This window comes from Sturnus vulgaris, unplaced genomic scaffold (assembly GCF_052056855.1).
Source record: "Sturnus vulgaris isolate bStuVul1 unplaced genomic scaffold, bStuVul1.hap1 Scaffold_87, whole genome shotgun sequence".
Lineage (NCBI taxonomy): Eukaryota > Metazoa > Chordata > Aves > Passeriformes > Sturnidae > Sturnus > Sturnus vulgaris.
The window spans coordinates 2220130-2243618 of record NW_028276756.1 but is presented as its reverse complement, the minus strand read 5'-3'; the positions used below and the strand labels follow the sequence as shown (position 1 = coordinate 2243618).

Below are 23489 nucleotides of genomic sequence, written 5' to 3'. Positions count from 1 at the left end.
GGCTGCTGAGCAGGGACAAGGAGGCAATGAGGCCCCAGCACAGCAAGGCTCACTTGTCCCCTGCTGGCCTCAGGCCCAGGGCCAGCCTGCATGGCCCAAGTGCTGCAGGAGTTGGCTGTGTCAGGGCCTTTCAGCTGCTGCCCATCCCTGTGCCCTCTGCAGCCCAGGCTGTCCTACGGTGTCCATGCCCTGCGCCTCTGTCCCTGCAGGCTGTCGTCATCCCCCGGCTGCCCCACCTCGCTGGCCCCTTCCTTTGCTGACAGCTCTGCCTCCTGCCTGCCTCTGCCTGCACACACAAAGCCTTGGGGTGCTCCAGACTCCTTCTGGGGGATGTGTTGCACCACAGCTGTGCCCTGGGACAGAAATTCCTTTTTCCTTGGGTCCAGTCTTGGCCTCCATAGCTGCCTTTGGCATTAATTCTTTTTCTCTCTGGCTGTTTTCCATTATGTCAAAAGGATCCATCACCTGTGAAACCACCCTTCAATCCCTCTCAGTGTTCTCCTCTGCTGTCCTCACTCTCCACTCCACTGAGCTCTTTTGTCCCTGTACAGTGGTCAAATGCTTGGGACCATCACAGCACCAGAAGAAGAAGGACAGTTCTTTTCTCCAAGGAAGGAAAGCATAGAATTGAGAGTTTGGAGGCAGATGAAAGGCAGTTGCCAGAGACCATGGCAAGCCAGACATGTCTGTCTGGGCAGCATTTGTCTGGAAGCCAGCCTTGGATATATGGGGAGTTTTGGAGGTGGAATTCCATCTCAGTCATGGGTTTTTCAACTACAATGACAGTTCTCCATAGGAAGGAAAGGGCAGAGCTCCAGTGCTTCCAAGGCTGATTAGAGGCAGCCCCAAGGAGGCCAAGGCCAGTCAGACCTATTGTCAGGGAGGAATCCTTGCATAGATGGAATTTGTAAGGCCAAATCCCACTTTTCTCTATGGCCATCTGGACGAAAAGTACAGTCATTTAACATAGGAAGGAAAGTGAGGAGTCCCAGTGTTTCAAAGGCAGATGAGACAGACACCCTCCTCTCAGAGATCTGTAGAGAGTGATGATGTCTCACCTGATCCTCGTCTTCTCCAGGATATATATCCTTAGCTCCCTCAGACGATCCTCTCAGGACTTCTATTCCAGAACCCTCACCAGCCTTGTTGCCCTTCTCGGGACATGCTCCAGACCCTCCATATCCATCACAAGTTGGGGGCCCAGAACTGGACTCAGCACTCAGGATGCTCCCTCACCAGTGCTGAGCACAGGGGAAGAATCACTGTCCTGCTCCTGCTGACCACACCATTCCTGATCCAGGCCAGGAGCCATTGGCCTTCTTGGCCACCTGGGCACACTGCTGGCTCATGTCCAGCCTGCTGTCCATCAGTGTCCCCAGGTCCCTTTTTGCCTGGCCGCTCTGCACTCACTTTGTCCCCAGTCTGTAGTGCTGCAGGTATTGTTGTGGCCACAGTGGAGAATCCACCACTTGGTCTTGTTAAACCTCACCTTGTTGGATTTGGGCCCTGGATTGAGCCTTTCCAGGTCCCTCTGCAGAGACCTCCTATCCTCCAGCAGGTCCACACTCATACTCAGCTTGGTTTCACCATGTTTTCATGAGGCCCTAGAGTGTCACAATGGTCTCCATGATTCCATGAGGCCTCCCGGTGTGACAATGTCCCTTTGCTTCCATGAGACCCCTTGCTGTCATAAAGTCCCTTGGATCCTTTGACCTGGCAGTGTCACAGTGGCACCTGGATTCCATTGGGCCCCAGGCTCTCACAAGGCTTTCCTTGATTCCACAGTGTCACAGTGGCCCCTTGGCTCTGTGGTGCCATGTCGTACACACTGTCACTCTGGTCTTCTCAGTTCCATGAGGCCCTGCAGTGTCACAATGGCCCCTTGCTGCCCCAGGGCCCTGCAGTGTCACAATCATCACAGAATCACCCAGGCTGGAAAAGACCTTGGAGAGCTTCAAGAGCAACCTGTGACCCAATATCACCTTTTCACCCAGACCATGGCACTCAGTGCCACATCCAGTCTATCCAGAAACTCTTCCAGGGATAGTGACTCACTCATGTCTCTTGGCAGCCCATTCCAATGCCCAATCACCCTTTTTATGAAGAATATTTCCTAATGTCCAGCCTAAACATCCCTTGGTGCAGCTTTAAAGCTGTATCCTCTTATCGCGTGACTGTTCTCTGGGAAAAGAGCCCAACCCTCCCCTGGCTATACCCTCCTGTCAGGGAGTTGTAGAGAGTGATGAGGTCTCCTCTGAGCCTCCTCTTCTCCAGGATAAACAACCCCAGCTCCCTCAGCCACTCCTCACAGGACTCGTGTTCCACACCCCTCACCAGCCTTCTTGCCCTTCTCTGGACACTCTCCAGCCCCTCCATGTCCTTCCTAAATTGGGGGCCCAGAACTGGGCACAGCACTCGAGGTGCTGCCCAACCAGTGCTGAGCACAGGGGAAGAATCGCTGCCCTTCTCCTGCTGGCCACACCATTCCTGATCCATTAGAGTCACATGGATTGGATGAAGAAAATGCTGGGGAGGGGCTGGGGACAAAGTGTCATCGATTACCAGCCATGAAAGGTCTTGATTTTCATATTTATTTAGAATGCATTGGAAGTTGGCGTGGGTCAATATCAGTTGGACATTGCTGATATCCATTTATAAACAGGAAAAGATAACAAGACAAAACAGTTCTATCTGCATTGTTTTCAGTATACTATATTCTCTTGAAATACACTTCTGAAGTCTGTCTAATTAACCACAGAATAAATGAAAACTTAAATTATTCCCAGGGGCTTTTCTTGTTTGTGTGTTTTGAACAAATGGTTATGAGTCTTTGTCTCTGAATTTCTCAACTGAAGATCTCAAGAAAAAAGAGGCCTCTGGAGTAGTAAAATTCATTAGCAAGCTCCAAGTGTCTGAGGATCCATCCTCATCAGAGCAGGAATGAACAGAAATGGGCACAGCTTTGTGGCTGCCCCAGCTCTGGGATGGGCCCTGGGCCTGGAGCAGGAGCAGCTCTGGAGGGCCCCAAGGCCAGGGCTGTTGTTCTGGCCTGGGCAGATGGGATGGCAGGAGGGGCTGCAGAGCTCTCAGGAGCTCAGGGAGAGGGGAGCAGGGCACACAGGGAGCCTCCTTTTGCCTTGGCCAAGCACCTTCCCCCATGGCTGGGGCTGAGTCCTCTCGGAGCTGCAGCTGCTGCTGTGCCCTTGGCAGGGGCTGAGGCCGTGGGGCCACTGCCCAGAGCCCCCTGGCCTGAGCAGAGCTGTGGGGCCAGAGCCGGCTGGGCTGTGCTGGGGAGAGGCCCTTGGTGCTGCACAGAGCTCAGGGCAGCTGGCACAGCTTGCAGGGAGCTGGGCTGGCCTGAGAGAGCCTGCCAGAGAAAGCAGCAGTGTCCATCTCAGCCTGGCTGAGCGGGCAGGGGCACGACTCAGCCCAGGCCTTGTGGGGCAGGGCCAGCGCCTGGGGAAGGCATTGCAAACAGGCAAGTGGCCCAGAGAGGAGGCTGCTCTGTGCCCTTGGTGGCCTGCACAGAGCAGGGAGGGGGCCCAGGACATTTGTCAGCGCCAGCCTCTGTCCCCAGCCCTTGCCAGCCCTGGCTGCTGAGCCCAGCTTTGGCCTGGGCTGAGTTTGGCTGTGGCCCAGCTCCATCCTCCTGCGGGGCTCAGGGCCTGTTCCCAGCCATGGCCAGCCCTGCCCGGCCTCTGTGCTGGCCCAGAGCCCGGCAGAGCCCGGGGCAGGGCTGTCAGTGCAGGCCCACAGGTGCCACGGGCTGGGCAGGAGCTGGCAGAGGCTGCCCAGCAGTTCTCACAGTGATGTTCAAATGCTGGGAGCAGCAGAAGAAAACAAGATATGTTTTATATCACAGCATCAAACAATCTGAATTAATAAAATTAAATAAATAAACGGGTTAGGATGGAATAAACCTCATTCTGTTCCATATTGCTTTCCATAATCATAAAACTTGGCTTTATGGGATTGATTTTTAGCATTTTTCACTTTTCTTTTCTTGAGTAAACATGAAAAGGTGCATTTAAAATAAAACCAAGATGTACCCACCCTTGGCAGTGACCAAGCCCATCAATGATAGCACTAATGCCTCTGGGATAAAATACTCAAGGAGGAAAAAAAAAGTATGCACTTTAAAACAAAACTGTACATTTCAAGAGGATGAAGTAGAAAATTTTAGAATAAAACTGAAAATATGCAAAGTACAGTTAAAGCTCTGATTTTATTTCCAGTGACTGTGGCTACAAAGTTCAGACTAGGAAAGTAGGTTAGGTGGGAAAGAGGCTGGGCAATAGGTATTGTGTCTCTGCTCAGGGCAGGCAGCAAACACTGCTCTTACTGCTGTGGCTGGAAGCTCTCCTAAAGAGAAATTTAATAGGAAATTCCCTGTTTTCTCAGAAAAGTTTCTTTTGTAGATTTGCAGTATGACAATAAAACGCAAAAGAGGATTGGAGAGCTGGAAGGCAGGTGAAGCAGCTGAGCTACAGGAATCTGATCTATGAAAAAATCATCTGGGAATTATTTTTCAGCGCAGATCTCCTTGATTTGTTTAGCAAATGAGGAATTCTTGGACATGAGTTGTGTCTTATCAGTGGCATGTTGATTCTGACTATTTTGGATTCATTGTTTCTGTTTGGCTGAGATGATTTAATACTTCATTCCCCGTCTGATGGAGTTACTCTTGTGGAAAAAGCTTCTCTCACATTAGGTATTTCAAGAATTCTCTGTACTTGATAGAAACATACAGAATTTGTGAATGATATAGATTAGTTGGGTTGCTGTGGAGTTCTGTTTTTTTATCCCAGTGACAAATAATTGACACATGAAATTCTTGTTGAAGAGTCCCCAGTCCAGGGGTGCTCCTGTCTGCACTGGGATGGAGCCTTCCTAATTTTCCATCAGTACTCAAGGGTCACAAGGCGTGCAGGTCATAGAATTGAATTTCTCAGCTTTTTTTCACGGAATGTCCCCAAGCTTTTGGACAAAGCAGCCGCAGCTCTGGCCCTGCTCCCTGGGGGCTCCTCAGTGGCTCCTTCCCGGCTGCCGGGCAGGGCTCGGGGGCTCGGTGGCACTCGGGTGTAGCAATGGTGGGACTTTGGCAACACTTAATTGGTGGCTTGGTTTTGGTTGTTTTGTTTGTTTTGTTATTTTTTTCCCCTTTTTCTTAGACTTAGGATTAACAGAAACACAATGGAAACGTTTTTTTCTCGTGTTTGGACTTGGTTGTTTATTAAATTTTATCAGAAAATACAGAGCGTTCAACAGCGTTTCTAGCTCAGAAAAAATGGAAAGATGCTACAAGGTTTTTTAAAGCTAAACAGTTCAATAGAGAGTTAACACATATTATTTATCCTTTTAACCCAATAATCCGATTTTTATGATTTTTATGGTGATGCTGACTAACTAGAAACTATTACCTGAAACTCATGAAGAAGAAGGAAGATGAACACCGAAAGAGACAACTCTCAAAATCTTTCATATTGTCCATACCTATTACTATACTATAAAAACCTCCAATTGAAAACCTGTTACCCTGTGAAAGCACACACTTCTATTTCACTACACACTCGTGATTTTTATTTCACCACTCATATTTAGAAGCCGTTTTCAAGGCCTCAGGTCAAAAGCAGCGTTCTGCAGGGGGTCAGTGCCTGACAGCACAGAAAGGTAAAAAAAACAAAACAAAAAAAAAAACAAAAAAAAAAAACAGGTTTGTGGGTTCAGCACTCGCAGCACTCGGGGACAGACAGGCAGGGCTTGGTGGCACTTGGGGACAACCCGTGCGCTGCTGCCGGGCAGGGCCGGGGCTGCAGGCGAGCGTTCCGTGCCCGTCCCGTGCCCGTTTGCCCGTTCCGTGCCCGGGACGCTCCGTTGCCAGCCGGGCGGTGCCAACGGCAGAGCCGCACTTGGGCTGCGGCAGCGCTGAGCGCTCCATCCCGGAGCTCTGCTCTGCCCGCTCCATCACGGAGTTCTGCATTGCCCGCTCCATCCCGGAGCTCTGCTCTGCCCGCTCCATCCCGGAGCTCTGCATTGCCCGCTCCATCCCGGAGTTCTGCATTGCCCGCTCCATCCCGGAGCTCTGCATTGCCCGCTCCATCCCGGAGCTCTGCTCTGCCTCCTCCATCCCGGAGCTCTGCCCTGCCCGCTCCATCCCGGAGCTCTGCTCTGCCCGCTCCATCCCGGAGCTCTGCATTGCCTGCTCCATCCCGGAGTTCTGCATTGCCCGCTCCATCCCGGAGCTCTGCATTGCCCGCTCCATCCCGGAGCTCTTCATTGCCCGCTCCATCCCGGAGCTCTGCATTGCCCGCTCCATCCCGGAGTTCTGCATTGCCCGCTCCATCCCGGAGCTCTGCTCTGCCTCCTCCATCCCGGAGCTCTGCATTTCCCGCTCCATCCCGGAGCTCTGCATTGCCCGCTCCATCCCGGAGCTCTGCATTGTCCGCTCCATCCCGGAGCTCTGCTCTGCCCGCTCCATCCCGGAGATCTGCATTGCCCGCTCCATCCCGGAGCTCTGCTCTGCCCCCAAAGCCTGTTTGGCAGAGCATTCATTGCCACAGGGCAGGAATTCCTCGCCCACACGGCCGGCTTGTGCCAGGTAATTCTGCGCTTGGCTACCAAGGGGCAAACTGGCTGGGCACGGATGTCCCTGCTGGCCACCAGCGCTGGGCATCAACAGGAGCATCTTCAAAGCCAATGCTCCTGCTCCTGCAAGCTGGCAGCAGTGTGCTGAGAAAGAGCCACTAACCAGGGAAATTACCTTTAAGGCATTCTTTGTATAATAAATATTTAGGATTATTATTCCCCAGCTTAGATCAGGACAAATTACAAGGTTGCAGCAGGCCTTGCTGCTGCTGCTGATGCTTTAATCCCAAATGTCTCCAAGCCAATCCCTGGGAAAGGAGGGTGACATGGGGAGCACAGAGGGCCCTTGGTTCTGCCCCGTGTGCTGCCAAAAGGCGCCAGCACTGAGAAGGAGAGGGCTGAGGGCAGAGCCAGCAGATGTGTGTCAGGGGGAACTTTATTTTTTTGCTTTTCCTGGGCAGTGCTTGCAGCAGCTGCTCCAGATGTGGCCTGGGATTGCCCCATTGGGAATGGGAGCAGCTGCCAGGGGCTGTTCTGGCAGTTGAATTGTGGCAGCCAGGTACTCCAGAGGGAGGTGGCAAAGCCCTTATGGAAACACCCACACCCCAAAGTGAAGCCAAAGTTATTGATTTGTTCTTTTTCCAGTTTCAAGGCTCATGGCTGTTATCATTATAATAGCCTTGTATGTATATTCATATGTTATATTTATCTAAGTAAAACAACCACCAGAATGTTTAAATCATTCAAGTCCAGGTCTGACAAGCCTTTGAGAAACCTGGTCTAGTGAAAAGTGTCCCTGCCCATGGCAGAGGGGCAGAATCTGGTGACATTTAAGGCCTCTTCCAATGTAAAGCATTCTGTGATTGTATAGATTTATGGTTCTCTGGTTCTATGAGTCCAGTACGTTCCCTGACTGGATGTCAAATTGTTGCTTCAAATATATATGTGAAACACCAAGCTTTGCCCATAAAAATATCATGGGAACGTTAGTGATGGCAACATTTGAAAGAAAAGCTCTTGAGATAGGTACATCAAATTTCTAAGCAGTTTTCAAGCAGTTTCCAAGCTTCCTTGTTCCACTAGAGCAGCTCTTTGCCTGGAGCTGGATAGGCAAAGCAGAAAGAAGAGCAATCAAATATGTCCTGCTAAGGGATGCAGAAATGAGCCTGGCCAAAACCAGCCCTGTCCAAAGCTTGTAGGAATTGCCACCAGGGTACTTGGGTACCTGCTTTCCTCTCCAGAGTGAGGCAAGCTTGTGTTCAGAAGCACAGCCTGGTTGCAGGAGCATTTGTGCCTTGTGGGAATAGTGTGGTCAAAAACCCGGCCCTGTCAAGGGCATTTGCACAACTTTTGGACTGTTTAGTGAAATCTAGATTTTCCTGCTGGCCACTTGTGTGCTTTGTGGCCATGTCAAGGATAAGCTGGTGACAGGGCAGGCTTCCCTGTCATGCTGTTTATTCACATGTGTGCATGCATCTCTCTCTGCCCAAGTTCTGCCAATGCCAGGTCCACTCAGCAGAAATGGGAAGAAAGTTGGAATGACTTCTCCCTGCATGCACTTCCTACTTCTCCCACTTTTGTTTCTCTTGAAATTCCAGTGGGCACCATGTTCTTTGAAGGCACATTATTTCCCAGCCAGCAGGATGGTTTTCATGCTCGTGAGGGAGGAACAAAGATGCAGTGTTTGTTTGCTTCCAGGTGTGTCCTCTTAGCTTGGTGTCAGTGTCTCTTGGGAGGCTTCCCAGCTGCAGGGGGAGGTGGGGCTCTGGCAGGATCCCCATCCACAGGATTCCCATTCTGTGGCTTGCAGAATGGTTCCCTGCTGGTCCCTTCCCTGGTGTTACAGCCATGGCTTGGAGCTCAGCTGCTCCAGCTCTTCCCCAAGTGTCTGTGCTCCTGTTCCACACCACTTGCTCTAAGTGGGGTGGCTCACAAGACTTCACAGAAAACTCCTGTAGCCTCCTCCCCAGCAGGAAATCATTCTGCTCTCTCTGGAGTGTGAGATGCTGTAAATGAATGTCACAAATTGAAATGGAAATGTTCTCAGTCCTATTTCAGCCAGTTTGAATTTTTTTACTTCTGCTGAGAGGATCTCGTTACCTTTTTATCTAGAGCTGTGTTTTCAGGACTTTATTTCCCTCCTTTTCTTTCCTTCCCCTTTCCAAAATTGCTGCCATTTATGTGAGGCCCATTTGTGTTGGAACTTTGAAGCCTGGGAATTTTGAACTTTCTGTGCTTTCTGACACTGACTCTCAAAAGAACACTGCTTTTGGCTTGAGGCCTTGGAGAAGGCTTCCAAATTAGAGTGATAAAGTTAGAATCACTGGTGTGTAGTTAGAATAGAAGTGTGTAATTTCACATGGTGAAGGGTTTGGAATTTGGGGTTTTAGAATATAGTAATGGGTATGGAACAAGATGGAGGTTCCTGGGCATTGTTTGTTTTCTTTTTTTCCTTCTTGTTCCTTCTTCTTCATGATTTCAGGTAGCAGTTTTTGGTTGGATAGTTAGTGCTGCACTGTGGGTCACAAGTGTTTAGTTATTGAGTCAAAAGTATAAATAATATAGATGCTTGTTCTTAATTGGATAGTTAGCTTTTAAAAGACTTTGTTACTAGCTAAATTCACCTCAATTTTCCTACTTTTGGCCTAATAGCTCGAAGTGTGGAAGAACTCTCGGTACTTTAGATAAGATTTAATAAACAACTAAGTCTGAACAAGAAATTTGTCTTTTGAACATTCAGTTCTGACTCTAAGTGAAGACAGAAGAAAAAAGATAACCATTGTCACATTTGGGTATCTAAAAGCAGGGTTCTTAGGGCACATTTATTCTGAAAATTGAACCAAGTATCCTGGAGTATGTAGCAGTGGCCTGGTTTGTCATGCTCTTGGCCAAATCTGGAGTTAAGAGCTGACCTGAAATGCAGCATCACCACTGGGGGAAGGGGAACATGGATCTCTCGGTTCCCCCCATTCTCAGCTATGTGTAATGCCCACATTTGGATCATTGATGTTAGGAGCACTGCCAGTAGGGTATTCCAGGCTCTGAGGGTAGCAAGTCCCTGCAGATCGTGGCCTCTGCTTTAATCATGAACTCCTGCAGATGGTGAATATCTGTTTGTTCTCTTCCAGAGAAGCTGACTCACACTGAGGCTCTAAAATGCAGCCAAGAGGCAACCAGAACAGCAACATCAGGTAGGAACTGACTTGATGCAATCTTGGCTTCCCAGGTGCTGGGATGAATGTTGAGAGGGTTTATGAAAAGAATCCTCCCTCCAATGCAAGAATCAGAATCCCTGAGTGGGAGAAATAAAGGTTGTCCTGCCAGTGGGATTTTCAGAGCTCCTGTTACAGACCCAGACCTGGATGATGAATTTGTGGGCCAGGGCAGGTTGTCTGCTGAACTTTCTGAAGCAAGTCTCTCATACCTGGGGCCAGGGCACTCCCTTCTGCACTTTGGGAGGCTTTGGGCCCTGGAGTATTTTCCTGTTTCAGTCTGTAGCAAAGCACAAGAGTTGTTTCTTTTCGGGGTGGGTGCAAGTTCTTATTTCTTGTGGAATATGTTTGGAGAGGATGAGAACTGAGCTGATGTTTCAGGGCAGACATTTGGCTCCCTCTGCCTCTCTGAGCAGTCAGGGTGATGAGGTTTTCCTGGTGACACATCAAGTGTTGACCACCTGCAGCAAGTACAGCAGTGTTTTTAACTCTGCAGCTGTTTTGCCCCTGGAGATGGAGAGGCTGGGACTGTGGAGTCCCCCTGCTCCAAGGCTGCCAGGTGCCTGGAGTTCCCAAAGCTTCCAAATTTCCCTGACCTGAGGGAAACTGTGCAGGGTTCTGAGTGGCAGCAGAGCTCAGGTGTGCAAAGGCTTTGAAGAGCATCTTGACAAGCACCTTGAATGGCCAGGTCAGAGATGGGCAGCAATGGTGTCTGCAGGGCTCTGGAGACTGGGAGAGCTACAGGCTCATCTTCAAGGATTGGGCATTTCAGCAGACAGCAGACACTTTGCTCTGAGTTTGGAATGTCACCTAGTGCAAAAACCAGGTTTATTGTAAGTAATGGCACTCAGAATGAGATGAGGCAGCTGTGCCTTGGTTCTAGGGATGATGAAACTTTCAGGAGCTGATTACTGGTGTGGTATTGGAGAAAGTGCCACTGCTGGAAGCTGGATGGGCCAAGAAGAATCCAGGAATTGTATGTATAAAGCAGACTGTGCAGTAGAGTAGAAATAGATACCTGCATCCACTCTGCCTACATGATTTTCCTTCTCCTATGTCCACAAATAGCAGAGGCAGAGTTTCCCTCATTTTGCAGTAGTCTTTCACAGAGCAGGGACAGTTTAAAGGATCTGCTTTGCCATGATGGGACACAGCTTTATTGGTGTTTTGCTATGGGGCTGGTGGGATTGAGTACATGCAGATGTGGCTGAGGAGGAACAGGGGCATTTGACATGGTGTTTTCTGAATGTCTGAGATTTCCATTCTAATGACATTGATGGGATTGCTTGAAATACAGCTACATGATTTTCTGTGGAAGCAGCTTTCTAAATATCCATTTAAAGTAGAGAGTGAATTTCCAAGGCTGTTTGTAAAGTGGACAAAATTCAATCCTTGAAAGTGGCAACACCTTCAAAAGAGAGGATTCTCTTTGACTCTCAGGGGGAGAGTGAGGTGAGAGGTGTGAAGAACAAGCATGGCAGTTTCTCCATTGATGATTGCAAGTGGATTTGCCAGCTCATGTGCTGATCACCCTCAGTGACTCAGCGACTGCTTCTCCATTTGTTTCACAATGAAATGGGGGGAGAGTCTTTCCCTTGTCATCCTTGTCGATGTCTGGGATGAGGAGCAGCAATCCCTGAGAAGGATGTGTGCTGTGTCCCAGAGCAATGAGACACACAGGGGACAGAACTGATCTGTCCACTGTCAGCATCCTGAGGATTTCAACATTGCTTTGCTGCTGGACATGTGCCCTTGTGGGAAAGCCCCAGTTTGTGCACAGAGTATAAAAACAGGGCTTCAAGTGTTAACTCTCCTTTCTGTGTCTCCTTCTGAAAGCCGGAACAACAACAGAAACCTGCTCGGCCGTCTGGAGCAAGAGAGGCGGAGGAGGGAGGTGGAGGAGAAATACATATCCCGGGAGAAGACTCCTGTCTTTGCCAATCCCTACAAGGTAATGGGAGTGGGGTGCAGGCTGGAAGGAGAGGAGGAAGGAGGCTTGGGGGCCGAGAGGAGGGCTGTGTCTTCTGCATGGGCTGTAGCAGACTTTGGCCCAATCCCTGCAAACACAGCATCTTCCCATCTGCTCCACTGAGCTTGCCTAACTTCCCTAGTGGGGATGCATGGTGATTCCATGCAGATGCTGAGCAATGTCTCTTGCAGAGCTGGCTCTCCTGCCTGGGCTGTTTCTGACATTCCCCTCTCTGTTCCTGTGCTGCAGACCAATAAAGAGGATGAGCTGTCATGGCACATCAAGCACATGCTGGGCGAGTGGGACCTCAACCTGATCCCCTGGCAGGAGTCCCCTCCAAGTCCTCTGTGGTTTCCACAAAAGTCCAAATCCATGTCACAGACCTGCAGGAGTGGTCTGGCCTCCAGGAAGACAAACCCTTATGAGGACATGGGGAAGGAATTCTCACTGCAATCACTAGGCCTCAGGCCTAACACTAAGCAGAACTCTAAGGACTGCAATGAAGTTGTCTCCAAACAGAGGCCAGAAGCCAAAGCTCCACCATCCAAAATCCTTCCTGAGCCTGTCCAGGTGAGTGCAATTGTTGGGGCCCTCTGTTGTTGGCAGTCCCTCAAGGTCAGGGGATCATCACACTCCTGGCTGGTGGCTGAGCCTTGGCACTTGGTTCCAGATGTGTTTTGGGGTTTTGCCAGGCTCATCCTTCAGCACTGGGATCTTGCTGTGCCCTATGGGAGGTCGAAGGTCACAGTGCTGAGCCATGGCAGCTGGGCCAGGAGAGCCAGGGAGATGGTTTTCAAACTGTGTTTGGCCTTTGGGAGGAGAAGGAAGAGCTGGAGGCTGCAGTCAGCTTTTCCTGGAAAAGGCTGGTGATCAACTGCAAAGGACTGTAGGCAATACCTTGTGGAAAATGAGAGGAAGCTGAGAGAATAAAGCAGTGCAGGGCCTTGCCTTCTGCAGGAGCCATTCTTCTGTGCCAAAAAAAATAAAGCACCATTCCTGGTCTCAAAGTCTTGGAAATGCAGAGTGCTGCAATCAGCCCTCAGGCCAGCAGCAATGGGCAGTGTTTGTCCTTGCTGCTTGGATGAGTCTGATTTTATTGGAGTGAATGACAAATGTCAGGGAGTATCAGTGTGAAGAAAGGAGCAGGGATGCTGCATCTTCCTTGGAGAGGGTGGTGAGGGAGGGGAAGGAGGGGGTGCCCAGAAACAGCTGGGAGAGGCTTGGAATCCCTGGCAGCTTCTGCCATCAGCTGGGGGTGGGCTCAGCTCTGCAGAACATGCCCAGCTCCAAATCTGGCTGCTGAATCCATCACTTGGCCAAGCACGGGAGAGTGAGAAACGGTAGCTGGGCATTTGCAAATGCTGCAGGGGCAAGAAGAGGATGGCTAAAGTCAGCCAGAACTTGCATAAACTGTGTTGCATCTTTGCAGATGTGTCAGAACTCCGTGTCTTATCCAGACTGCTGTGGCCTTTAGAACAATAAGGAGTCTCATTTTATTTGGGTGAATGAGAAATATTCCTCTTTGTCTAGAACTGGCTTAGAAAAATTGGCAACCATTACTTCTGACTGGTTTATTTTAGCCAAGGAAGCTTTTTGCTCAACTCTTTTAAATGCAGAGGGAGCCTGTGCCCCTGAAGGCAAAGCTTAGCTGCTTAAAAAAAGGGAGAAGACTGCACAAACCTACATAACAACAGCAACAACAACAACAATAATAATAATAATATTAAGAGTAATAAATAGTAGTAATAGTAGTAGTAGTAGTAGTAGTTTAAGAATGGAAACAATATTTCCTGACTGCCAGGTTCCAAAGGGGACACAGACATTTTCCTCAGAGGAGGAGAAGGTGACTGTGGGGATTTCAGCTGGTTTTCCACCTGGTCTCCATTATTCACTCCCCTTCAGATGGGCCTTTTCATCCTTACTGGCATTTTATTATTAATGGACTCGCATGACATTTTTGGAGCTGTTGGTAAGCACATGCTGGCTGAGTGCATGTCAATTAGTAAAAAACCCAAATCAACTCCTGCCTCCCTTGTTCTTGTTTCAGGAAAAGAAGCCCATTGGTGTGCCATGCACTGAAAAAACTTGGAAGGTTGGTGCTCTTCAAGAATAGATCTCTGTATTTCTTGTTTTGCATACATGAAGGAAATGGGTGGGGAAGAAATGCATTGCTCAGCTCCTGTTCACTCAGCAGATGTTTCCCTCCCTGAAAGTGTGTTTTGGGGTGGGTGAGGAGAAGTCGAGATAAAAGCTGGAGCTGTAAGATGTTGTAAGTTCAGCCTTCCTCTCAGTCTGTAACACTCTCTAGAGCAGTTCAAGAGCCATCCCATGACAGCTCATCCTAAGCAGCCAGAGCTGCTCCTTCCTCAAGCTGGAGGTTTCCATTCCCGAGCTCCCCTTGCCCAAAGGCTCTGGGCCTGCTGCCTTGTGTCTGGGCTTCCCAATTCCCATTGCCAACAAAGGGAAACCAGCCCCATGCTTGCAGCACAGGGTGTTACAGAGACCCAGATGCCCTTGAGCTTCTGAGTGTTTCTGAGAGGGCCAATGTGGCAGCAAACTTCTCTTTCCTCTCTCCCATTGTTTTCAGTAGGCTCTGCATTTGTAGAGCTGTCACATGTTTGAGCCAGAGGATGAATGGAAAATGCTTCAAGGACTCCCACTTTTGTTCCAGCTGTCATCTCCAAATCTGATGTTTTTCATGGACATTTGAAGCATGTCATGTGTGGAAGCACAAACCCCATTTTACCTTGACTGTCAGCAAAAGCTGACAATAATGATCTGAGTGTGTTAGGCAGAGGTGGGAGTGCAGAGTGCTGCCCACCAAGTCAGCTTTAGATGGTGCCTACACCAGGCACACACATCTTGAAATCCTCCCCACTTGCTGCACTCTGCTGAATTCCCTGAGCTAACCTTGCCTCCCCCTCTCCTCTTTGTTTTTTTGAACAAAACAGGTTGTGGAAAAGCCACCTCCTTCACTTGCTCCTCCAAGGTACAGTTGTGTTGGCAAACAACCCTCTAGACCAAACTAGAAAAACAAACCTTTTCACATGAGGGGGAGATGGGAAGGGGTTCCTGGTTCCTCTTGTAGCTACAGGCTTTGCTTTGTGGCTGCCTGGAGCTGCTGTTGAAAATTGGTTTCTGTTTTATGGGGTTTTCAGGAAAGCTCCAATTAGAAAGAATAGCCCGGGCATGCTGGAGTTTGCCTATGAACCAGACTTGGATTTCCCCAGGTGCTCCCTTCTTTTCTCCTCCTCCCCTCCTCCAGTGTGTCTGTAGATCCTATGTTTTTGTCTTAACCAAGGAACACAGATGGAGAAGTGAAAACATAAGGGGAAGAATAAAAAAATCCTCAAGAATCCAACCTGAAATTTGTTGGGCTCTACTGGAAATTTTCCTTTGAGGGTTGTTGCTTTCAGAAAGGCACTGGCAAGTTTTGGTGTTTAATTTAGCTTTAGTTGGCAAAAGACAGGTTCACAATACAGCAGTCAGATCCTGTTTACATTTTTGTCTGGCTGGGTGTGATGTTGAAGGTTTGATTATTCCCCCAGAGGGGTTTTGATGCTGGTTCTTTATTTTTGGAGCATGGCAATGTGTTCCCCTGGCCCTCTGCCCTCTGCTCTCAGTGGCCAAACACAGGGTTTGGGTTTCGATTGGAATGCTGCCATGTCAGTGGGATAAGGAAGTAACCTTTCCCCTGCTGCTGTTTAATTTTGTCTCCTGGGGGCCTTGCAGAGCTCTCCAGCCCCAGCAGAAGAGGGTGGCACCAGCACAGCCCAGCAGCTGGGAGTCAGGGAGCTCCAGGGACTGCCACAGCTCGCCAGCCTCTGCACTTCCAGGAGCACCAGCACCCAAGGTGAATGCAAATCCAATGCAGAGGCTGCTCCACAGCAGCCCCTTGCCTCCCTCTCTGCAGTCTGAGGGCAGCCAGGACAGCAGACCTGAAATCCTGTCCCTCTTAGGTGTCCCCTTGAGACCTCTGCAGCAGCAGCAGACATTTCTTGCCCTCTGCTTCCCTTTTGGAATTTGTCAATAAACAGCCCTTCTTGGACTTCTGGAGCCTAACCTGGCAGTGTTCCCCCTTGTCCTTTGGCATCATTGTCTGGTCCTTCTGGAGTTTTCACCCCAGGATTAGTCCATTTTGAAGCTGAGAGATGAAACCCGGAGTGCATGTGCTGGATCCTCTGCAGTAGGGATCTCTGGGCTGTGGCCCCTGACTGACTGATTTCTGGTCATGGCTGTTTTGGACAATGGCTCTGGACGTGAAAAATTCCTCCTTTCATTTTCTGCTTCTTTCAGTCCTGTTGATGTAATATTTTCTTAGTTCTGCTTGGTCTCAAAGATGACCCTGTCTTTGATAACACAGTCCTGCAGTGCTGAAGGCTGGAGCCAGCCTGAGTTACCTGAGCACGAGCAGTGCTCTCAACTGGAAGCCAAGCACCAACTACACCTTACAAGGGTTGCATTTTAACCAGGGCTATTTTTTTTAATTTTTTTTACTTCAGAAAGATGAGTCTGATTTTATTTGAATCAATGGCAAATATTCCTCCTTCTCTAGAACTGAACTGAGAATTTCTCTAGAATTAGGAACCGTTATTTCTAAAGTGTTTTTTCTGAACTCATGAAACTTTTTGCTCAACTCTTTCACATGCAGAGGCAGCCTGTGCCCTTGCAGGCAAAGCTTAGCTGCTTCAATAGCAACTAAAGGAGAGTGATATTCAGTCAAGGGAGCAGACTGCAGGAACAGACTGTCTTGAGAACAGGAATAAAAAGTCAGCAATGGAAACTCTTTCCTGACTGCCAGGGAAGCCAGACATTGATCTCACAGGAGGTGACGGTGGTGGCTTCAGCTCTTAATCCTTACTAGCATTTCTTTATGAATGGACTTGCATGGCATTTCCAGACCTGCTGGTCAGCAAATGTTTGCTGAGTGCTTGCTTGTTTGCTACCAATGAGTAAAATATCCAAACAAACTCTCACTGCTCCCTCTTTCTTGTTTCAGCACATCCTGCACGTTTATGTGCAGTCCATTGAAGGAATCCTGAAGGTGGGTGCTCTTCAATACCAGATCTCCTGTACAAATCCATGAGGAGGTGGAACCCTCTGGCTCTGGAAGGCTGAAACTCCCTCTGTGTCCATCAGCAAAACTCCTGAGAGCTGCTTCTCTCCCTCTCTTTGCAGGACATGAGCAGCCCCCTGTCACCTCTCCTGTCACCTCTTCAGACACCAACTAAAGCAGAGATTTCCAGACTTGCAGTGGCATCAAAGGTAAGCCAGCCCAATTTTCCCAGGGCTTCTGATAAATGACAAAAGATCTTTCTGCTGAGCAGAAGTCCAGCTCAGATGTTTGGCAGCTCTTAGAATGTTTTCAAAATATTTCTTCCAAAATGCACATACCCCTAATGTGCCATTAACACAGTTTTGGAGTCAGTAGATGTGTTGTTAAGCTGCATGCTAAATTACTTTGTCCTTTCATTCTAGGAGTCCCAACCTGATGGATGTGCAGCACAGAAGCAGGGTAAGTAGAAATGCAAAGAAAACCCAGTTCTTTGTGTGCTGACAGGTAATTTTGTGTGTTATTTGGAGCAGAGACCATCAAGCGTTCACACTGATGAAGCAGCATGATTTCCTCTGCTTTGCTGAGCAGGGGAGAATTTAGAAATGGCTTAAGAAACTGTAAATAATCATTACCTGGAACTCCAGATAGCACTTCAGCAGAGGACAAGCAGTATTTTGTTCATCACTGCCATCTGGAGTGATGAACAATCTTGATCTTTGAGGGGCAAGCCCCTCCTGGAAGAAAGCACCTGCCTGATCTGGTGCTCAGAGACCAGAGGGTAAAATCTGCTGCAGGTCAGGTAAATAAACACAAGCTTTTCATTCTTGATTTCCAGAGCAGGCTGGTGCAGCTTCAGAAACGTGGCTGAGTTCTGAGCCAAGAACATTGTAAGTAACCAGACTCTGTTCCAATCTCTGCTGGGAAAAGAACCTGGAATGAACAAAAATTTGGGTTATCTTAAGTCAGATTTTTCTCAGAAAACTTCAATGCAGGGAATTTTCACCAACAGAAAAATTATTTCTTGATGGACTCATGAAATGGTTTAGGTTGGAAAAGATCTTGAAGATCAAGTCCTATAGTTAATCCAACAACACCAAGTGCACTAAACCATGTCATGATGACAGCGACTGTGTTTTAAACCAAAATAAAGTGAAAGTGGAGAAAAGGCCCCCAGGTCTTCATGTACCAGACTGAAAAAGTCTTCTTTTAATCTGTGGTGCTTAACATCACACTTTGTGCTTGTCAACCTGCTAATAATGCCGTTGACAGCAATAAATGCTAAGGGATACCAGCTGAATCTGATCATTCCTGGATATGGTTTTGAAGCCTGGCAGGACTAGTAAAGCTACAGCTACAAAAGCTATAGAAATGTAGCTGTGAAATTTGAAAGTAATTTCCTGTGCCCAAGGAAAACACTTGTAAGAAGTTTTGCAATGATTTTTTTCTTATTGAAAAATTGAGCAGCTCCGAGTCAGGGAGCTCCAGGGACTGCCACAGCTCCCCAGGCCGTGACCCAGAGGTCAGCTCCAGTGACAGTGAGGAGGACCTTGCAAAGGTGCTGGACCTGCCAGCACCTGAGGTGAGTGCAGAGACCATGGAGAGGCTCCCACAGCCCCTGCCCACTGCAGGGGGGTGTCCTAGGAAGGAAGCAGATGTTGTACTTCTCCTCTGGTTCCAAATGCTGCCTGGTGTGTCCTGCAAATACTGCTTTGTTAGACCCCTCTCACTCCAGTGAAGGCTTAGCTATTTGCCCACAGGCAAATATGGGTTTTTTATTGAGCAAATATCCATCCATGGTGCTCAAGGAGCAAGTTAGGGCACATGGCCTGTTAGTTTAGAGTAATTCTTCACAGGCCAAAGCCCAGACCCTACAACCTCTGGGCAAGAGTCCCTGGGCTCTGGTGAGCTGTGCTAAGACAGAAAGAGCCCATAAAGGCATCAGTCTTGAATCCTTCGTTTCTCTTTTTGTTGGCAGCCTGAGCCACCAGCTGATAAAAAGTGGTGGCTTGGAAACCTGATGGCCCAGGCAAAGCGAGGAGCAGCACCAGGACAGGGTCCCAGGGAAATTGCCCGTGGGAATGGACGTGAGGAGGGTGAGAAGCAGGAGCAGGGCATCAGCAGCCACTCCTGCCAGCAGCACTCCAAGGCAAGGGAGTCTCCTCACGAGAGCTGTGGCCAAGTGGCCAAGAAATCCCAGCAAACCTGTCAGCAAGTGGCCAAGGGCTCTCAGGAGAGCTCTGGCATGCCAGCCAAGACATCTCAAAAAATCTCTGGCCAAAGGGCCAAGGATTTCCACAAGAGCTCTGGCCAAAGGGAAAAGGATTTCCCCAAGAGCTCTGGCCAAGCAGTGAAGGATTCTCAGAAGAGCTGGAGCCAAGTGGCCAAGCATTTTCCCAAGAGCTCTGGTAAAGTGGCCAAGGAATTTCACACCTGCTCTGTCCAAGGTGCCAAGGCTTCAGAGAAGAGCTTTGGCCAAGAGCACGAGACTTCTCACAAAAGCTGTGGCCCAGTGGCCAAGGACCCTCAGAAGAGCTCTGGACAAGTGGCCAAGGATGGTCCCAAGAGCTCTGGCTCCCTGGGAAAGGATTCCCAGAAGAGCAGTGGCCAGGTGGATCAGGCTCCTCAGCGAGCTCATCTTCAGACTAAGCAGAGCTGCCTGCATCCTCCTGGGCTCACCAAGGAGCCTTTGCCCAAGGAGTCTGTGGGTACCAAAAGGCCTGGAGAGCCCCTGGAACACAACAAACCCAAAAGGGTGAGGAAGGAGGAGAGTGAGCCTGGTCCTGGGGAGGTCACAGACCAGCCCTGCAAGGATCAGCTGGAAGTCAAAGAGAAGCCAAAAACCGACAGTGAAGACCCAAAGCTGGCACTTCACAAGCCCTCTGAGGAGACAGAGCACAAGGGCTGCCCCCAGGCCAACACCAAAGGGTTTTTGGAGCCTGAGCTCCTGGGAGATGCTCAGGAAGGTGATGCCCTCATCCCCAAAGGCCACAGGACTGGGGATTTGCACAAGGAGAAAGTGCCCTCACCTCCTGGGGAGAAGAAGTTGTTCTTGCCTGCGAGGAAGCCAGACTTGAAGAGAAAAGAAATGAGGAATCCTGAGGAGTCCCCTAGAAAGAAGAAGGTGAGAGGGGCAAGGGGAGGTGGGTTTGGACAATGACCAAGGTGGTGTTTGAAAACCCCATGTGGAGATTCCCTTCATAGGTTGGCACTAGAGCCATGATCTTTCTCCTCTAAAGGCAGCTCCATGTGTTATTTTTTGTTTTCAACCAGAATCTGTCAAACGGAGCTGTACTGGTCTGTACTTTATGTGAACTTTCAAGACCTGACTCATTTTTTTCCCCTTTTTTCTTTCTTCCTGTTAGAGGGATGACAAGGGGGATACTCCCAGGAAGAAAAAGGAATGAGAAAAAATCCCCCCCAAAATTTCAGCCTTCAGCAAACAAAGAGTGCAGTAAACTGAAGTGAGTATGCAGTCGTGGGATGTGTAAATCTAAGTCAGAAGGGTGAGAAAAAGAACTGTATCTTCTGTCCAGATCCTTGGGAATTTGCTTTCAATTTTGTGTGCCTTCTGCAACTTGACCTGCTGCAGATTGGCCTTTCCATGCTGGAAGCAACCAGTGCAGAAAGCAGCTCTGCAGGTGGAGGTGGGTGAGGGTAGGGAACCTTTCCCTCCTGACATCTTCTGGAAGCTCAGAGGTGTTTGGGTTGGTGTTTGGCTGGGGGAAGGGATGTTCCAGTTGCAGTAGGAATGGCAAAGCTTTAATTGTGGAGTTCTTTGCTCCCTTTTCCTTAGGGAAAGTGAGCAGCTGTCTTAGTCATGTGCTGGCTTTTGGAGTGGGAGGGGCAGGAGGTGTTTCTGGGCAGAGAGGGCTCTGGATCAGGTTGGGGATGGTGCTGTGCTCTGTGTCCAATGTGATGTGCAGCATCAGCTGTGCCAAGGCAGAGCAGCTGGAGAGCACGTGTGCAATGTGTAGGGACCAAAGCATGGCAAAGGTGGGTGCTGAAAGAGGGGAGAGGACTGTCCCATGCACAGCAGGGTCAGGCAAGAAGTGCAGCCCCACATCTGAGCCTTCCCACTGCGTTTAACTTCATTTCCTCCTCTTCTGATGCTCCAGTCCATGAGCTGGGATTCACTGCTTGCTGTGTTCTCAGAAACTTTGAGGAGCTGACTAAAAATGGTGGAAATGAGCAGTAGTGAACCAAGGCTGAGAGCTATTCGGTGCTGCTTCTTGCTGCCAGAGTTCCCTGGTCATCCTGATTTCAGATGATCAGAAATCTGCTAGGCTATTGTGTTATTGAATGTTAAAATCCCTGCCAATTAAAAGTCCCTGTCACTTGAAGCCTCTCAGCTTTGGAAGCGTTGTCCAGTTGAGACACTGGTGAGAACTGGTACAGGATGTAGCCAAGTTTTTAAGAACATTGTATGTGCATCACATTAATGAATTTCCTTCTCTTGTGCAGAGCATCAGAAGCTTCATTCCAAGCTGAGAGGAAGAATGTGGTGCTGCCACCACTGCTGGCAGTGACTGCTGCACAACGTGCACCAAACTCAAGCCAAAAGAGACTCAGAACCGAGACTGACAACCTGGACCTGCCTGCCACGGATAACCCTGCCAGGAACCAGGAGCCAAGCACAGGAAAGTGGAGGAAGATCACAGGGAACAACCCCAGGGCATCACCATGGATATCCAGGAGAGCTGACAGGAGGATTCCTTCAACCCACACGTGCTGTGTGATTCTCTTCAGAAACATCCTCTCAGATAAGTAACTCTTTCTGATTGCAGCCAACTGCAAATGCAAGACTGGTTTAAAAAGGAGTGTGTTTCTAAACAGAAATCTTTTCAATCTTGTTTAAAAATAAGAAACAACAAACCTGTGGGTGTGGCTGCAACCTGGGCCTGAAGTTTTATAGCTTGTTTACAAAATACTTCATAACCCTTGCAGCTTTGCATTTCTGGGTTATAAAATTGGATTTTACTGGCTGCTTGTTAAAATTTGGGTGTTTACTGTTGGCTTGGGGTGTGGGATTTAGGATGTTTGGGGGAGGGTGGGGCTGTGAGTTAAGCCAGGCTGTGCACCCTGTATTTGCTGCCTTCTAATAGCTCATTTTTTCCTGATAATTTTCCTCCTTCCAGCCCTCACTGCTCCCTCAGCCACTGAGAAGGAAACCTGCTGCTGAATTTCTCCATGCCTGGGAGAAGTTTAATGATTCCAAAGCACTGTGAGTTGCCAAGTGAGAAGCCAAGGTTCCATTTCCATTATTGGAGGGATTGCTGGGGAAGGAGGCGAGAGGGGGAGATCCTGGAGCACAGACTATGCCTGGGACAAAGGAACATTTTCTCTGGAAATTCAGGATAGCCGGCCTTTGGAATTGCTTTAGGCATCCCTCTCTGACCAGCTTTCTCTCTGTTGTTTTTCAGGGATCTGCAGGGATGAGAAGAATCCTTTCCCAGAGACTTCTCTGCCAAATGAAGACAAGACAAGGAGATTGAAGTTGGAGCAGTAAGTGTTTGTTTCACAGCCCTGCCTGCAGTTTCTGAAGACACCAAACAGGGCTGGCCCTGCAGCCACCCCAGTTGCTGCTTCCTTATTCCTCATTTTGGGAGCAAAGAGAGAGGGAGGGATGGGGGAGAGCACCTGCTGAGTAGCTTAGCTACAGCTGGGCAGCACTTGGACTTTTGACTCCTTGCTGGGCTCGTGACCAACATTTGCCAAAAGGAATTCCTAGAGCTGCTGCTACGTTTTTGTCCAGTTTAGTCATTACAAATGTCGTGTTGTCCTGTGGTGCAAGCAGTGGGGAAGAGTCAGAAGCTGTAACCTGCCATCCCACGGGGCCTTTGCAGTGTCATTTTCCATAGAACACAAAGTTTTGTGGGCCCCTTTGGGCAAAGGGATGCATTGCCATGATCTGCTGGCAAACTTGCAAAAGGAAAAAATCGGGATGTGCCTGGCAGAAGGGCTGGGAGGCTGTAAAAATCCTCTCCATAAAGAGGCAGCTGCTGAAAGTCAAAGAGCTCTGCAGGTTCTCTTCGAGTAAAGTCACTCCAGTCATTGAGTGTCTTCTGCCAGACGTGCCTGTTGGATGAATCTAACCAAATGTTTTCTCTATCCCTCCTTTTGTTCCAGAGATTTCTGCTGAACAAAGCCAAGAGACGTGACCAGGAGCCGGCCTGAGCTCATCCACTGAATGAGACAGAATTTACAGTGACTGAGACTGGAGCCCAAGTGCCTTAACTGGGTCTCCAGGATGTAAATAGTTCCATGTTCTCTGTTCTTTTGGAGCCTCAGAAACAGTTTTGTTTTGTTCATTTTCTTACTGTTCAATGCAAAGCACCTGCATATTTTTTGGTTTGTTTTAAATACAGTTTGAAGTTCTTTTGGCTATCTCAGGAAATCTTTGTGTTTTTTGAGGGTAATGCTTTTCTGCCTTGCAAAAGAAGAGATGGAGGGTGGTACCTGCCTTTAAAATAACCAAGTGCAAGGAATTTTCGGGATGGGCCCATGTGCTGGTGGTCTATAAACCTGTCTATTATGAATAACTAACAGGACAATATTGCCACCTATTGCTGACAGGAAATCTGCACTCAGATTGTTCCTGAGGGTCTTGCTCAGTTTCAGCCTTGTCAGACCCAAGTTTGGGTGGCAGAATGACCCCCAAGGTGTGGTT

At 48.9% G+C, this 23489-nt stretch overlaps 1 protein-coding gene and 1 long non-coding RNA gene across 2 annotated transcripts in view; both read left to right on the top strand.

Moving 5' to 3' along the window:
* LOC148217303 (uncharacterized) overlaps window positions 1–23206 on the top strand; it is a 262278-nt gene extending 239072 nt beyond the window's left edge. Inside the window, exon 13 of the mRNA XM_088158743.1 lies at window positions 22949–23206. The gene's annotated coding sequence lies outside the window, so the exon portion shown is untranslated. The remainder of the gene's footprint in view (window positions 1–22948) is intronic.
* Window positions 11632–12337, top strand: LOC148217304 (uncharacterized). Its single transcript, XR_015801092.1, has 2 exons — window positions 11632–11748; window positions 12016–12337. It is a non-coding gene; the product is annotated as an uncharacterized LOC148217304 (long non-coding RNA).
* Window positions 23207–23489: the final 283 nt, after the last annotated feature.